The sequence below is a fragment of the Leptodactylus fuscus genome, chromosome 1 (assembly GCF_031893055.1).
Source record: "Leptodactylus fuscus isolate aLepFus1 chromosome 1, aLepFus1.hap2, whole genome shotgun sequence".
Taxonomy (NCBI): Eukaryota; Metazoa; Chordata; class Amphibia; order Anura; family Leptodactylidae; genus Leptodactylus; species Leptodactylus fuscus.
Window position 1 is genome coordinate 13,564,036 of NC_134265.1, and position 17,151 is coordinate 13,581,186.

The window sequence follows — 17,151 nt, forward strand, 5'->3', positions numbered from 1 at the left end:
ATAGGAAATATTCCGAAACTGGACGATGTCCAAAGTGCGTGGCAACCACCAGAATCAAGAAATAAAAGAAGACGATGACCTAAGAATCCAGGGTTACCTCTCAAAAGTGGAGAGGACTGGAGATTGTAGAGAACCACAAGAGGGGAGGAGAGAAACTGGTGGCTACCCATATCTTCAAAAAGGAAGACATCATATAAAGCCCGGGACAGAACTATTTGACTACGGAGTCAAGAAAAACCAATATGGGAAAGGTCAAGACTTCTTGAACACTTAAAGAGGACCTTTCGCCATTTTGCCCATAGGCAATTCTATATACTGCCGGAAAGCTGACAGTGCGCTGAGTTCAGCGCACTGTCGGCTTTCCCGATCTGTGCCCGGTGTGAAGAGCTTACGGTCCCGATACCGTAGCTCTTCTATGGTCAGAAGGGCGTTTCTGACAGTTAGCCAGAGACATCCTTCTTCACAGCACAGCCAATCGCGCTGTGCTGTGAGAGCCGGGAGGAACTCCCCCCTCCCTCCCTGATAATACTTGTCTATGGACGAGTACTGCGAGCAGAGGGAGGGGGCGTTCCTCCCGGCTCTCACAGCACAGCGCGATTGGCTGTGCTGTGAAGAAGGATGTCTCTGGCTAACTGTCAGAAACGCCCTTCTGACCATAGAAGAGCTACGGTATCGGGACCGTAAGCTCTTCACACCGGGCCCAGATCGGGAAAGCCGACAGTGCGCTGAACTCAGCTTTCCGGCAGTATATAGAACTGCCTATGGGCAAAATAGTGAAAGGTCCTCTTTAAGAACCTTTTTCAAAATTCTCCAATATTAGTATTCACACACTTTTTTTTTTCTGTTATGCTATAGTTTATAGTTTGTCGTTCATTTGTGGTTATTTGTTAATTATTTAGAGTTTGCTAAATAAACAGTTTTACAGTTGGCGACTTTGCACTTGATTATCTTAGTGTTAGTGCTCGTTCACACGGGGGGCGGTTGTGCGGATTTTGGCACCGAGACCCGCCTGCCACGACCGTTGCGGTCATGGCTTTTCCCTCCGGAGTTGACTCAAATGAATGGGCCGACTCCGGAGGTTGCTGCCGCGGAATGCGCCTGAAGCAAGGGCAGCTCGCTTCTTTTTTCTGCTAGCGGAAAAAAGAACGCTAGTGGTCTCCATAGACCACCATTGTATGGAGGCGGATTTTGAGGCGAAATCTGCTATCAAAATCCGCCTCCTTGCCCCTGTGTGAACTAGCCCTTATAGGCTGGAATGGCATTCTTTGTGGTGAGATGGTGCTAGTGTACCACCCATTGCAGGGCTGAGGTGTGTCCTACTGTGCAAAGCCCAGTTTAACCCTTAGTATGCCAAAGTTTCAAATTTGCATACTCCAGCAGCCAGACCTTTTCCAGGGTTTTGGTAAGACCCACCAGCCAGGAGCACAGCTTTTCTCAGCTACATCTAGATTGTGTATGACAGGAACCTGGTAGAAATGTATACTCCTTCTACCACTTTGCCCCTGGTCCTGTCACACTAGCTCCAAATGGAGTGGGCCATTACAACGAGTATATGAGCTGTTACTTATAAAGCCAGTAACCCCGTCAAAAATATCCCTCCCGGTATTCTACAGTCAGCATGCTTAATACCAATGGGGCTTCACTTTCCTTTTCATGGGGAAGATGACCTCCCCACAGGCTTCAATGGTGGATTCTGTGACGGGCAGCTGAAGCTGTGCAAACAGTGCGCTCGCACTTATTGGGCAGCGTCAGCTGCTCATCACAGAATCTCACTGAAGCCTATGGGGAGGTAACTGCCTCCAAAAGAGGAAAGCAATGCCCCATTGGTTGCAGGTGCACTGACCACGGAATACTGGGAGGGATATCGCCAGACTGGGAGCATGGACAGGTTAATGGAGTCCACCAGTATATCCACATATCTGGTAATAGCACACAACAGGTCAATGAGGTCTAATGGTGGGCCCTCTATGTATGCTCACTGATAGGGAACAGCTTGTGGTACTGAGCCGCTTAGTCTGGATTTGATGGGCTACAGAAGTCTTCCCCAAACTGTTTGTAAGTTTTCTTGTTGCAGTGCTGACAACATACATCTTTGTTATACAGGACAGGACACATAAGCGAGACCTAGCACCAATCTACCAACACCCCAAATGTCAGGTCTCTGTGAAGAAGGTTTTCTGGATGAGACCCCTCAATGTATCCATAAAGGTTTCAGAAAGTCCCATTCACTAGAATGGAGATCCAGTTTATAGGTCTCCCTGCATCTGTATGGTTTACACTGCAGTGCTAGGGGTTGCACACTAACAGATTAACGTCAAAGAGGTGACACGGGGCGCTCTAACATGTCATGAATTGAAATGCTGGGGTGCCAGTGCAATCACATCTTTAATTTACGATTTATTTCAGGCCTACCTCTCATGGAATCAGTGTGTGTTCTAGGGTAATAGCAGGTGACTGGCTAATAGTCTGGAGCTGACCCATCGCAGTTTTGAATTGACCAGTTCATCTGAACTTAACTAGGGTTGAGCCGATCTTGACTTTTCAGGATCGATTTTGAAATCCGATTTCCGATCATTTTTCATTAGAACCCGATCCCAATGCAAGTCTATGAGATTTTTTTTACTAATCGGAGATCGGATTTTAAAGATGTTCCTATTCACTATACAGCATGGAATCTAACAATTGAACGCTTTAATTGTCAGAATCCACGCTGTGTAGTGATTTTTTTAATCAATAAGTAGCCAGAGGATTTTTATTTTTAATCCTCTGGCTACTTAGCCCCCCCTGGTGTCCACTTACCTGCAAAGATGGCTGGTCCAGTGCCCGGTGTTCTCGTTCTTCTTCGCCTCGCTGCCCCCTGCCTCCCAGGTTAGGAGAGTGTGGGCGGGTTAGGAGAGTGTGGGCGGCTACTGAGAGGGGAGACATCACATCTCCCTGCCCTGTACCCGCCCACACTCTCCTAAGCCACAAGCCCCCCCCCCCCCCCTTCTTCTAGGTTTTTTTTTTTTTTTAATTCAACAAGTTTTATTGAATTTTTCAAAAATATAAGACATACAAGTGCAAAAGTAACATTAAGAAGCGTGGGTAAACAGAACACAAAAAGAGAAAATCCAAAACAATGTTGTAGAGTTAATATACAAGTAATATATGAACTTGTGTATCATCTAGTAACTGCAGCAATGCGTAGCTTCACAGGAATGGGGGGGGGGAGGTACTATAGCGGGTATTGGAAAGGGGAGGGAGGGGAAATAAGAAGCCTACTAAGGGTGGAGACGCGGGCCCCGCAAGGGTCCCATGCAATTTTCCAAGTTATGGGAGGAGGGGGGTTGGAGTAAGAGAAGGCAGACAAGAGATAGTAATAGGAAGGGACAAGAGTCTTCCTAGGTCTTTAACACTAACCTGGGAGGCGGGGGCAGCGAGGCAAAGAAGACCGAGAACACCAGGCACCAGACCAGCCATCTCTGCAGGTAGGTAGCTACTAGAGATGTTAGCTAGTCTCCCATGGAAAGCAATAGGTTAAAAAGCCTCCCATTGATTTCAATGGGGAGCGCACGTATGCCGGCACCCATAGAAATCAATGGGATCTGTTTTAATGCCGCTCATTCTGAACGAGATTACGCTCAGAATGAGCGGAGCGTATGCTCGGTGTGAAGGCTTACTTTGTTAGCTTTTCCCACGATGCTTGGCCAGTAGCAAAGCATTGTGGGAAATAATCACTGATCTCGATCCCACCTTAAAAGATCGTGTTCAGATATCCGATCGCGATTGTGAAATTTTCTCGATCGCCGATCGGAATCTGATCTTTTCCGAACACGATCGCTCAACCCTAAGCCTAACCCAAAATTTCTATTCAGGTCCCCGGATCCAAACTAGAACTGGAATCAATGCTAATAACAGTGCAGGAACGCCGATGCTGTTATTAAAATTCCTGTTGACAGGGGGTGTTACAGTATATACTCACCTGTCTTCCGGCCTCATTTCACCCTGACAGCTGCAGCACTTCACAAGCAGGAGCTGAGTAGCATCTTGTGGGGGAGAAGTCAGTTGTCAATACCGCTCCAATCACAGCGAGCGGTATCTAACAGCTAACCCCACCCCCTCAACACTCTGCTCAGCTCCTGCATGGGAAGAATATGCAAATCTGTCTCCTAAGATGTAAACAGGGAGACAGTGCCTCTGTTATGCTGCCCTCTATAGCAAGCACCCTGAACAACATGCCCGACTTCCCAGAAGTCTTCACTGCATGATGCGAGGTTATAACTGCTCCTGCATGTGAGGCACTGCAGCCACAAGACAGGTTGGGTATAGAGTGTAACCCCCTGTCACCAGGAATGTTAATGACAGTTGAGGAAGTTGCTGTTCCTTGCAGTATAGCGATCTCCACTATACTCCTACTTATACGTTAGGGACTCCACAAATGAAACATGGCACCTGAAAACTATTCCAGCACAATCTGCTTTTCATTCCGCCAGAGTCGCTCCTTCCCTTCCGTGCACTGCCGTCAGCCCAAACATCAGTTTACACCCACATGTGGGAGATGTCTGTGCCCGGGAGGAATTGTATAACAATCTATGAGATACATTATCTACATTAACTCTTTGTGAATGTGATAATTTAAGGAGACGGCTCCGCTGCATACACGTCACATGCATACGGCTCCGCTGCATACACATCACACGCATATGGCTCCGCTACATACACGTCACACACAAATGGCTCCACTACATACACGTCACACACAGACAGCTCCACTACATAAACGTCACACACATACAGCTCTGCTATATACACATGTAACATGTAGACGGCTTCGCTACATACACGTCACACAGAGACAGCTCCTATACATACACGTCACACATAGACGGCTCGGCTACATACATGTCACACGCAGACGGCTCTACAGAAACCTCTAATATCTGGTCATGATGGCGGGGCCCCCGGAGCGCCTAGCCTGGGGGACACATGGTGTCATGGCCCATTTCACGCTGTTACTTATTAGTGTAATTTTTATGTGTCTTAGGTGTTGTTTGCCTGTTTTTCCTGGGTTGTTTTGTGTGTTTTTTCTCCCCCTCCCCCTCTTCTTCCCCCATTTTATGTATCGCCATGTTACTTACCATGGGCGTTTCCTGCAGCTGGTGTTTTGGTGCAGCCATCTTTGGATTGGTCCAGAAATCCTAAACAGCGGGAAAAAATTGAAATATAAAGAGGTGTTTCGCCGGGCTCAAGCATTCACCGGCGAAAAGAAGCTGAAGACATCAAAGCTGTAGAACCTTTACTTACCTGAAGATGGAGGAGCTGTTGAAGTCCCTGATTCGGAGAGCAGAGTCCAGAGGCGGTGAAGAGTGGCTGCGAACCCCTGTATGCTGAGCCGGGGAGGAGCGGCCGGAAGAGGAGCTCTGCCGCATGCCGGGCTGTTGGGGGCGGGCCGCCCATCGAAGTGCCGGCCCCTATGTTTGAAGGGGTGGAGCCAGCGGCTCCCGGAAGTCCGTCGGCGCCGCTGACATGGAGTGCGGCGCCGAGCTTAGCTACTCTGCCGGTACCCGAGTGTATGGAGTGGGTGCTGGCATCCTCTGATCCTGAGCCAGCGCCGCTGACATGGAGGGCAGCGCTGGCTCCTGCTGAGCTACGGGCGCCCTCCTCCAGGGTGAGGGCGCCGGGACCTGTTCAGAAGCGCTCGTCCAGCCGGGCGGTACTTCGCTCTGCCACAAAAGCCCCGCCTCCTGCAACTGGAGAGGCAGAGCTCGGGTCGCATCAGGATCCTGGAGGCCGGAGATCAGCGGCGTCTGCCCTGCTGGAGCAGGGAGCAGCGCCTGAAGACCTGCAGCACCAGGAGATAGGAAGAGTAGGGAAGAGAACCCGGAGAAGCAGGGTCATCTACTCCCCGCCGGTGTCCCCTGTGAAGAGGAGAAGTGGTTCCGGCATCCGTGCGGTCCAGCCCAGGCAGGAGCAGCATCCTCAGCAGCAGAGGGAACCGGGAGCCTCCACTTCAAGGGACCTGTCATCTGATGAAGCTGATCGTAGGGGTGAGAAACAATCTATCCCTTTTTCTCCAGTACCTAGCGTAGCGGACAATGCTAGCGTAGGTTTGATGTCGGAGTTTATGAGAGCAGTAATTAGCCTAGTTAAACCTGCTGTTAGTTCTCCTGCTAATGTATGGAACAGCGTTAGTCAGCCCTCTGTTAATCCTGATGTGGAATTACCCGTTTTAGAGAAAGGTATTGGTGTTCCAGAAATTGCTACTAGAGAGATGATGTCTTGCGCCATATTGCCATTGGGTTTTCATTTACAGTCAGCTGTTAAGGAGCGCATATGGCGTAATGAATATATAGATTTGTTGTCCTTACTCCCGTCCGCTAAAGAGCCTCTGGTTAAGGAATCTAAGGCGGACAGGAGTGAGGATGATAAACGTAAAGGCCCGCCGCGGTCTTTTAATAACTGGTTACAGGCTTTTTGTATATTTGCCTCTGTGTATGGGGAAAAATTCCCTTCCTGTAGCGGGCTTTTTCAGCATGTTGATATCGTATTGGAGGCATACCGCCAGTTTGGTGGAATGGCATGGTTCCAATACGATGAGATGTTTCGCCAGAAAATGGCTGTTTATCCCTCGTTAAAATGGGGTTCTAAAGATATAGGTTTATGATTGCATCTGATGTTGCCTCAGAAGGCTGCACCAGTGCGCCATGCTAATGCTAATGTTGCTGGTTCTGCTAATACTAGTGGTAATGTGTTTCGTAAAGGAGTGTGTTTTGCGTACAACGAGTCTCAGTGCAAATGGCTGGCGAACTGTAGATACAAGCACGAATGTTCCTTTTGCGGGGGGTCTCACCCCCAGTGCCGGTGCTATAAGAAAGCCAGCCAATTGCAGCAAGCCCCTAGTACTAGAGAGAAGGTTTCCAAGAGCATGGACTCCAGTGATGTTGGCAAGGCTGGAGCCGTGGCTAAGGGTCTACCCAGACAGGGAGAAAGCTAAGTTGATTTATGACGGTTTTAACAATGGTTTTTTGGTTCCTGGTTATTCTGGTTCTGGTTGCACTTGGGTTGACAATTTGAAGTCGGTTGAGTAGTTTAAGGACGTGGTCAGGGATAAATTGGCAAAAGAGATTGCTGCAGGTCGGATGGAGGAGCCGTTTGCTTCCCCCCCATTTGAAAATTTTTGGTTGTCTCCTTTGGGTATAGTTCCCAAAAAGGAGCCGAATACGTTCAGGCTTATTCATCATTTGTCGTACCCAGAAGGGGGTTCGCTGAATGATGAGGTAGATAAGGATCAGGCTTCTGTTAGGTATGCTTCTTTTGAACATGCTATTTTGTTGTTGCAGCGGTTTGGTCGTAATGCATTAATGGCGAAGGTCGATGTGAAGTCGGCATTCAGGCTATTGCCAGTTAACCCTGTTGGATATAATTCGTTGGGCTTGCAGTTTGAGAATGAGTTTTATTTTGATAAATGCCTACCAATGGGTTTTTCTTTATCATGTTTTTATTTTGAAGCTTTCTCCTCCTTTTTGCACTGGGTGGTACAAAGTCAGGTCCCTGAGGGGGGTATTGTTCACTATTTGGACGACTTTTTGTTTGTCGGTCCAGCGGATTCTGATGTGTGTGCCACGTTGTTGGAAGTGTTTGTGCGGTTGATGGAGTATTTTGGTGTCCCCCTGGCAGAGGAGAAAACAGTTTCCCCCTGCTGTGTTATTGAATTTTTAGGGATCTGTATTAATTCCCAGTCCATGCAGTTTAGCTTGCCTGTGAGTAAGTTGCAGAAGTTACAGGGGTCATTGGTTTCCATGTTAGCTAGGAATAAATGTACATTACGTGAGATGCAGTCTGTTTTGGGCCTATTGAACTTTGCTTCTAGAATTATCCCCATGGAACGGGTGTTTTCGAAGAGGCTGTATTTTTCTACCAGAGGTCTTCGGTCTCCCAGGTCACATATTCGTTTGATTGTTCCAATTAAGGAAGATTTATCAATGTGGCTGGAATTTCTTGCAAAGTTCAATGGGCGTACTGTCTGTCAGAGCCGATTTATGGATGGGGAGCAGTTAGAGTTGTTTACGGACGCTTCGGGAGTTATTGGTTATGGTTGTTTTTATAGAGGACATTGGTCGGCGGAGCCATGGCCGGTTAGTTGGGTCTGCAATAAGGTCACTAAAAATATTGTGCTATTGGAACTATTCCCGGTCGTGGTATCTATCGTTATTTGGGGCTGTTATTTTGAAACAGTAGGATTTTATTGCGATCCGATAACAAGGGTGTCGTTTTTGCGATCAATACGCTCTCCTCGAAATGTGACTTGGTAGTTAAATTGTTACGTCATTTAACACTTTGTTGTTTACAATTAAATATATGGTTGAAAGCATCATATATTGAGGGTAAGACTAATGTAATTGCGGATGCTTTATCTCGCCGTCAGTTTCACAGATTCAGATAGCTGGCGCCTGGAGCGGACCGTCAAGGGGTTTCGTGTCCTCCTCATCTGTGGACTTTGATATGGGACTAATATTGTCTAATTTAAAGAATTCACTGGCCCCAAGAACATGGGCTGCATATGCAGCTGCATGGAGGGAGTGGATTGCTTTTTGTGTTGGTTTAGATACTGATTTTTGGCAGAGTAACGTAGGATTGGGTTTAAAATTTGTGAATCACTTAATGTTGCATAAATTATCTTACGCGAGTGTAGTTAAAAAATTGGCTGGGATTTCTTTCTTTTTTAGGCTTCTAGGTCTGCGAGCTTTGACGTCCTACTTTGCTATTAAGCAGGTGTTGAATGGTTATAGGAAGTCGGGGTTTGTTAATCCTAGTAGGAGGCCTATTTCTTTTAGTTTGCTTGGTAGTCTCTGTCATGTGCTAGCATCGGTTTGTAAGTCTGAGTTTGAAGTTTGTTTATTTAGAACCGCTTTTGTTTTGGCTTTCTTTGCTGCTTTGCGGGTAAGCGAGCTGGTTTCCGCTAGTAGGTCTGTTCACTCCGGCCTATTGAGGGAGAATGTGTTGTGTGAGAATGAGCAGGTATTCCTTCGTATTGTTAAGTCTAAGACGGATCAGTTAGGCAAGGGTACTGTGATTAGGTTGCGGCGCTTGCACAGTTCTGAGTGGTATCCGGTTAGGATGGTTCGCAGTTGGCTTTCTGTTAGACCTTCCGGTGGTAGGGTCTTGTTGCTTCATGAAGATCTTTCCCCTCTCACCATATATCAATTTAATTTTGTGTTGAAGGCCTGTTTGCGTAAACTCAATTTAGCGGAATTTTCTTTCTCTTCTCATTCTTTTCGCATCGGGGCAGCTACTGAGGTGGCGAGATTAGGTCTGGAGGATAGTGTGATTAAGCGTTTGGGTAGATGGGATTCTGACAGGTTTAGAATTTATGTTAGGCCGGATCTCCTTTTGGTCTAATTTTGATATTTTTTTAGGTAGACAAGTGGTCATTTGGATCATTGGCCACTCATATATTCATTGAGCACAGAAACGAGCAGCCAGGAGGCCCTATTCTGCTAACCTTTCCTTGGACCCTGAAAAATTTGCAGTTTATTGGCATGGGGTAAGGGGTTTGACATGGGATAGACTTCCTGACGAGTTGTGTAAGGTTGTACAATGTTGGCCTGACCCTGATCTGATTATAATACATGCAGGTGGGAACGATATTGGCAAGCGTAAGACCTTGCAGCTGTTAGTGGAGTTTAGGAGGGACTTGTCCCTCTTTAAGTTCAAGTTCCCTAATTGCGCTTTTGCCTTTTCTGAAATAGTCCCCCGGCTATGTTGGTCCCATGGGGACAGGAAGTTTATGGAGCAAATCAGGAAGAGAGTCAATAGGAACATGGAAAAGTTTCTTCCGGTTCTGGGTGGCTTGTCATACAGGCACACAGATCTTGAAGGTTTTTGCCATGGTTTATATACACAGGATTTGGTTCACCTATCAGATATTGGCTTAGACATTTTTAATTCTGGTCTGGAAAATTTGATCCAAATATGGCTGCGGTGTTTTGGTGGCGGGGCCATGTCCTAGGTACATGGCTTGTGGGTAATGGTCACCCAGCTAATGGTCACCCAGCTAGGTTCTTTAGTGATTATTATTTTGTTATTTGAATTATTTGGTATTTCTATTGGTTCAATTGTGTTTATTATTATTGGTTAATTAAATTTATCCGTTATTTAAAATTGATTTAATTAATTAATTAATTAATAATCTAATTTAACCCTTAATAAACACCGCGGCCTTATTTGTCCACAAGATTGTGTAGTGTCTTTTATTCTAGGTTTATTACTGGTCTATTTGTTTAGGAATTGGGCTTATGACACCATGTGATTCTGTGACTCCTTCCACACAGGTGACATCATCACAGGTACTTTAGCTCACTAGGATTTAGTATCTTCTACACAACAGGTCCTGATCATGTGACTCCTTGACTCCTCCCACAACTATGACATCATCACAGGTCCTGTGAGCAGGCGGCTGCTGTACCCGAGGAGGTAAGTGCTCGCTCTCAGCCCTTCTCATACAGTCCGTCTTCCTCCCTGTGCCCCCACACACTATAATGGTGAAGGGGTGTGAATACTTTTACAAGCCCCTGTATCGGTGTTAGATCTCTGGATGGAACATTCTCCCAGACACTCATTCCTCTCCGTACAGCGGGACCCATTCTCTACGTACTGTATACCATCATGTAAGATTCTGCTCATTTCAGTAAGTCACAAACAGTGGCGTAACTAGGAATGTCGGGGCCCCGTGGCGAACTTTTGACATGGCCCCCCCCCCTTCCTGACCGACCGACACCCCCCCCCCCCGCGCGCATTCCTGCGCACTCTATTATGTCCCATAGTGGCCCCTGCACACAGTATTATACCCCATAGTGGACACCCACTATTTTCAGACCCCAGAGTATAATAATCGGAGACCGAGGGGAGATACAGACATTTAAAAAAAAAGTTAATTACCTGTCTCCAGCTCCGCTGCAGTCTTTGGTGGTGTTGGCCATCTTTAATATAGCACGGATGTCACGTGACATTTCATGCCCTCTCTCCATCTGCTCCCAGTTTCATGCACCCCTCATCTCTACCCCCATTTTCATGTCCTCCCCTCCATCTCTGCCCCTAGGTTACTGTTGCTCCTCACCACACGTACATACACACTCACACACAGACACACACTCTCCATTCTACATCTCACATCCCCCTCCCCTTCAGTACAATACAATACAATACACAGAGCACCCCGTGACTACTATTAGACAGTCATTAGTAACAGCAATTGCAGGCAAGTCTGAATACAAACAATGTGTAGAGTACTGATCCATCTACTGACACTGTCCTCCCCCTCCTAATACACAGATATCACTCACAGACCTCTCCTCCTAATACACAGATATCACTCACAGACCTCTCCTCCTAATACACAGATATCACTCACAGACCTCTCCTCCTAATACACAGATATCACTCAGACACACTTTCACACACACACACACACACTCTCCATCCTGCATCTCCCTTCCCCCTTCCCCCTCCCTTCCCCTCCCTTCCCCCTCCCTTCCCCTCCCTTCCCCCTCCCTTCCCCCTCCCTTCCCCTCCCTTCCCCCTCCCTTCCCCCTTCCCCCTCCCTTCCCCCTCCCCCCCCTCCCTTCCCCCTCCCCCTCCCTTCCCCCTCCCTTCCCCCTCCCCCTCCCTCTCCCTCTCCCCTTCATTACCTAGCAGCAGATCTCTCCTTCTCTTACAGGATGGCACGGGCTATAGACATGCCCACCTAGTCATGTGACGGATGATGTCACACAAGGTCCTACACTCTTTCCCCGCTCTTATCGCAGTTACAACAGTTTGTCTGTGATAAGAGCGGGGGTAGCAGAGGTAGCTGTCGCCGTGCCCCTAATGTCCCGGGCCCTGTGGCAGCTGCCTCTGCTACTATGGCGGTAGTTACGCCACTGGTCACAAACCTACAGATTCCCGTTGGCCACTTTCTCCTCTGCATTCATAACTTGTTGCACGTTGCGTACTATGCTGTAATACTTTACTTTACTTTTGGTAGAGTTGGAAGGGACCTCAAGGGCCATCGGGTCCAACCCCCTGCGAGTGCAGGTTTTCCTAAATCATCCCAGCTATATGTTTATCCAGATTCCGCTTGAAGATTTCCATTGATGGAGCGCCCACCACCTCCCGTGGCAGCCTATTCCACTCTCTCACTACCCTCACTGTCAGAAAGTTTTTCCTAATGTCTAATCTGTATCTCTTTCCCTTTAGTTTCATCCCATTGCTTCTTGTACTTCCTTGTGCTAATGAGAATAGGGTAGATCCCTCTGCACTGTGACTACCTTTCAGATATTTGTAGACTGCTATTATTACTTCCTCTTCTGTCAGGTTCAGGGAGGACTGTACAGTTAGTTCCAGTGTGCTGGTAATATCAGGGGCCGAATGTCTTCACCTCTATGGCCAGTAGATTGTAGTCCAGACAGAAATGTGGGAGCTCTATCTGTGACAGTTGTGGCTGTTCCAAGAGATCGATGGACGAACCATCACTTGTTGTGACTGAAGCTGCAGGGAAAGTCAGTGTCATCTTTACAAGTGTCAGCTCCGTATCTTTGGACTCTTCCACTCCTCTTTGAGGGTTTCTTTCCCTCCTTAGAGAGGAACACAGCTCATTCTACTAGAGCTGCTGGAGCCTCCTGGGCTGTTCGGCATCAGGTTTTGGTTCTTCCAGATCCAATTTGTGTTGCAACACCCCAGGTAGCAGTGAACACCCCTCAGCCAGTACACCTGAGACTGGTCAAATACTCCCAATGAGATTCTGTTCAGCCTATCACACACCTTATATACCCACCAAGCCGGCCCACAACAAGTCACTTCCTTCCTGAGCTACACGCTGCCGACGTCAGAAGTAGGAGGTGGTGATAATAATGGGACTCAACTCTTCTATTTATTCCATGGGATTCCGTGTAGTGATTACATTGTCTCATCTTCTCTCCATTCAGGTTCCTACAATAAAGAATCCTCTCAGTATCTTCTATATAAGAGAATATTCCTGATTGATGCATCAAGGATGGAAAGAGACAGGAAGAAGATGGCGGAAAGTCTATTAAATCTCACCCTAGAGATCATCTACCAGCTTACTGGAGAGGTGAGAGATCTGATGATGTCATCATGACATCATTCTTATCTCTAGTAATAACAGATGATATGACTGGAGAGGTGATGGACTCTGGACATGTATGTAGTGAGATTTATTAATGTGTCTCCCCATATCCAGGGTTACACAGTAGTGAAGAAGACCTCTAGTGGGCGCTGTCAGGCTCCTGTGTATGATGGAAATGGAGGAATCCTGAGCCCAATCCCAGGGCCTCCACCTCACCCCCTGATACAGGAGGAGATCAATGGACAGAAGATCCTAGAACTCACCAACCAGATGCTGGAGCTGCTGACTGGAGAGGTGACACTGCTGGAAATGCTGGGACATTATACAGTAACTGGAGGGGTCGGGGTGTGACTGTATCATTGTGTTGTCAGGTTCCTATAAGGTGTCAGGATGTCGCTGTCTATTTCTCCATGGAGGAGTGGGAGTATTTAGAAGGACACAAGGATCTGTACAAGGAGGTGATGATGGAGGACCACCAGCCCCTCACATCAGCAGGTAATAGACATGACTATATACACATGGACTTCCATTATTTGTATGTACAGAATGAATTCAGTCCCTGTCTGTGTTTCCTACAGGTAGATCCAGTAAGAGGACAACACCGGAGAGATGTCCCAGTCCTCTTCTTCCACAGGATGATCAGGTAGATGGAGATATTCCCTATGATGTGTAGACGGGCTGTGAAGTCCTTGTGGTCAGTCTTGTTGTATCCAGCAGTATTAGATGGTTATATACATGGGCGGTGTCATTGAGCCGCCATCTAATATGTTTCTCCGGCTTCTCACAGACCTGCAGCTACTGTCAGGACATCTTTCATCTTCGTGCGGATTAATGATCTAGAACATTCTCTGTGACTTCCCCATTTGTCCGGTGACTTTTACATTATTTGTTTCACAGATTTTCCACCAGGATAAAGATGTGAGCGACATGAATGCTATATCTATGAGAATACAGGAAGATCCCTATGTGAGTGGTGATGAGGAGTGTGAGGAGGACATTCCTACAGGGAACCGCCCAGGTGAGGAGTCACCACTATATAAAGCACAGAAGGGTCACTGATTCTATCCAGACATTGGTTAGACTATTTGTTGTTCCCCGATTCAGGTAAAATACTAATAATACCTGAATATAAATGTGATACCGCTATAGGGGGTAATAAATGTAGTATAGAATAGAATGGACAGCAGGAATATGGACTTGACATCGATGTGAACGAGGCAAATTTCTTCCTCACTGGCTGTCAGTCCTCGTGAAGGGAAAGAATTTACCAGAATTATATAGCAGATTATTTCAGGTAGCGGAAAAATAATCCTCCTGCTCGATCTTCAGGCAGATTCCACCTCAGAGCTCTATGGAAATAAATGGGAGGTGGAAAATCCCGCCTGGCCAGTAAGGAATCTGATGGAGATTCGGGGGCTGATTTGGTAAAGCGGAAAAATTCTTCTGAATTCCTGAAGCAGCTTCTACAAATGTCACTGTGTAATCCTCACCTTAGACCCCAATCACACTATGGAATCCGGACTAGAAAATCTGGTCTGTACATCAGTCACATTTCCCAGCCCGAACTCTGTCCACACACCAGGACTCCCCGTATCTTAGTGATCTATGACGCTAGGAGTCCCTGCTTCCTTGTGACTCCACAGACCCTACTACATACTGTATGGGACAGCAGATCTGCGGTGAGTTCAGGCTGGGAAATCCAGCAGATGTGGTTTGGATTGTATTGTGTGTATGGGGTGTAATACAGTAAGATTTATGGCATCCTACAGTATTATTCCACATAAGTGGTCATATTTAAGCAGCCATGGATTGTGTTCACCTCTACAGTGACCTAGAGCAGTGGTGGCGTCTCCTGCCCCTCTTCATTACTATTCACTATCACTGACCTCCGTCTCAGCACAGAGAATACTAATGAAGTAGGCCGCGCTGCAGCCATTTGCTGTCTGTGCGACTGACTTCACTTCTTCACAAGGCCTGAAGCGTCTCAGGCAGCGGCAGCTCAGTAGGGAATATACTTATAAGGTTATGTTATTCAATAATAGTAACATCAGTTTTCTTCTTCTCAGATGACTGTACCAGGAGCTCAGAGGGACATCTGATATCTACAGATTATAAAGCAGAGGATCATAGTATTGCACTCGATGCTTATGAAGAACATGTCAATACCCCAGATATACCCTCAGCTCTTCAGGAGAGAGATCTTTCTTCTAATTCATCACAGTCTGTAAAGCAAAATAAAAGAAGCAAAAGAGGTGTTATACATCAGAGAACTCACACAGGAGAGAAGCCATTTACATGTTCAGAATGTGGGAAATGTTTTACTTGTAAATCAAATCTTGTTGAACATCAAAGAACTCACACAGGGGAGAAGCCATTTACATGTTCAGAATGTGGGAAATGTTTTATTCGGAAATCACATCTTGTTAGACATCAAAGAACTCACACAGGGGAGAAGCCGTATTCATGTTCAGAATGTGAGAAATGTTTTGCTCGGAAATCACATCTTGTTAGACATCAATTAACTCACACAGGGGAGAAGCCATATTCATGCCCAGAATGTGGGAAATGTTTTACTCAGAAAACAAGACTTGTTGAACATCTGAGAATTCATACAAGGGAGAAGCCATTTTCATGTCAAGAATGTGAGAAATGTTTTGCCAAGAAATCTTGTTACACATAAGAGAACTCACACAGGAGAGAAGCCATATTCATGTCTAGAATGTGGGAAATGTTTTACTCGGAAATCATAACTTGTTACACATCAGAGAATTCACACAGGAGAAAAGCCATATTCATGCCCAGAATGTGAGAAATGTTTTGCTCGGAAATCACAACTTGTTGGCCATCAAAAGTCTCACGCAGGGGAGAAGCCATTTTTATGACCAGAATGTGGGAAATGTTTTACTCGTTAATCAAAGCTTGTTGAATATATTCAAATGGGAAATATTTCCAATTGCACATGTCAAAACTCACACAGAAAAAGCAGTTTTGTTTTCAGAATGGTTTATCCCCAATTCACATCTTAAAACTTAAAGAGCTCTCAAAGTACAGGAGCAATTTTTTTTTCTCCTAAAAACTTATTTTAATAACATTTAGAACTAGGATAAAATACAACATTTAGGGGTGTTCACACTACCATCGGTGTCCGACATGTAGTGTCCGCTCCTAGTGTCCGCTCAAAATCTGTCACGGACACTAGATGTGTCCGTGACACCTGTCATTCACTTGAATGGGCATCGGGTGCGTTCTTTTGCACTCCGTGCCCGTCCTTCCCTGTCCGCAAGAGAAGATGTCCGACTTCTCAAGCGGACAGAAAAACCCTGCATGCAGGGTTCCTCTGTCCGCTTGAGAAGTCGGACATCTTCTCTTGCGGACAGGGAAGGACGGGCACGGAGTGCAAAAGAACGCACCCGATGCCCATTCAAGTGAATGACAGGTGTCACGGACATATCTAGTGTCTGCTCCTAGTGTCCGTGACAGATTTTGAGCGGACGCTAGGAGCGGACACTACATGTCGGACACCGACGGTAGTGTGAACGCTCCCTTAGACTGTAATCACACCTGCATTTTTGTGATAATATTATTATTATTATTTATTTATATAGCACCATTAATTCCATGGTGCTTTACATTTGGGGTTACATACAGTACACAGAATTTACAGGTAGATATAATACTAACAATGACCGACTGGCACAGAGGGGTAGAGGGCCCTGCCTGCAAGGGCTTACAATCTATGAGGGAAGGGGGTTAGAGACAGAAGGAGAGGGGGGAGACTGTACAGATGGCGGCGCGGCGATAGTGTTATTGGAGGTTGTAGGCCTTCCTGAATAGATGAGTCTTCAGGGCCTTCTTGAATCCTGTGATTGTGGGGGTCAGTCTTATGTGTCGTGGTAAGGAGTTCCAGAGTATGGGGGATGCACGGGAGAAATCTTGGAGACGGTTGTGTGAGGAGCGGATGAGGGCAGAGCGGAGTAGGAGGTCATTGGAGGTTCTAAGGTTACGTGAGGGCAGAGCGGAGTAGGAGGTCATTGGAGGTTCTAAGGTTA

General features: G+C 46.6%; 2 protein-coding genes and 1 pseudogene across 2 annotated transcripts in view; 1 reads left to right on the forward strand and 2 right to left on the reverse strand.

The window, feature by feature from the left end:
• The window catches only part of LOC142190458 (oocyte zinc finger protein XlCOF7.1-like), a 383,441-nt gene that overhangs the window by 174,482 nt on the left and 191,808 nt on the right, over positions 1-17,151 (reverse strand). The window lies entirely within an intron of this gene.
• The window catches only part of LOC142190474 (oocyte zinc finger protein XlCOF29-like), a 339,394-nt gene that overhangs the window by 121,224 nt on the left and 201,019 nt on the right, over positions 1-17,151 (reverse strand). The gene's annotated exons all lie outside the window — the stretch shown is intronic.
• LOC142189044 (uncharacterized) overlaps positions 1-17,151 on the forward strand; it is a 163,503-nt pseudogene that overhangs the window by 117,042 nt on the left and 29,310 nt on the right.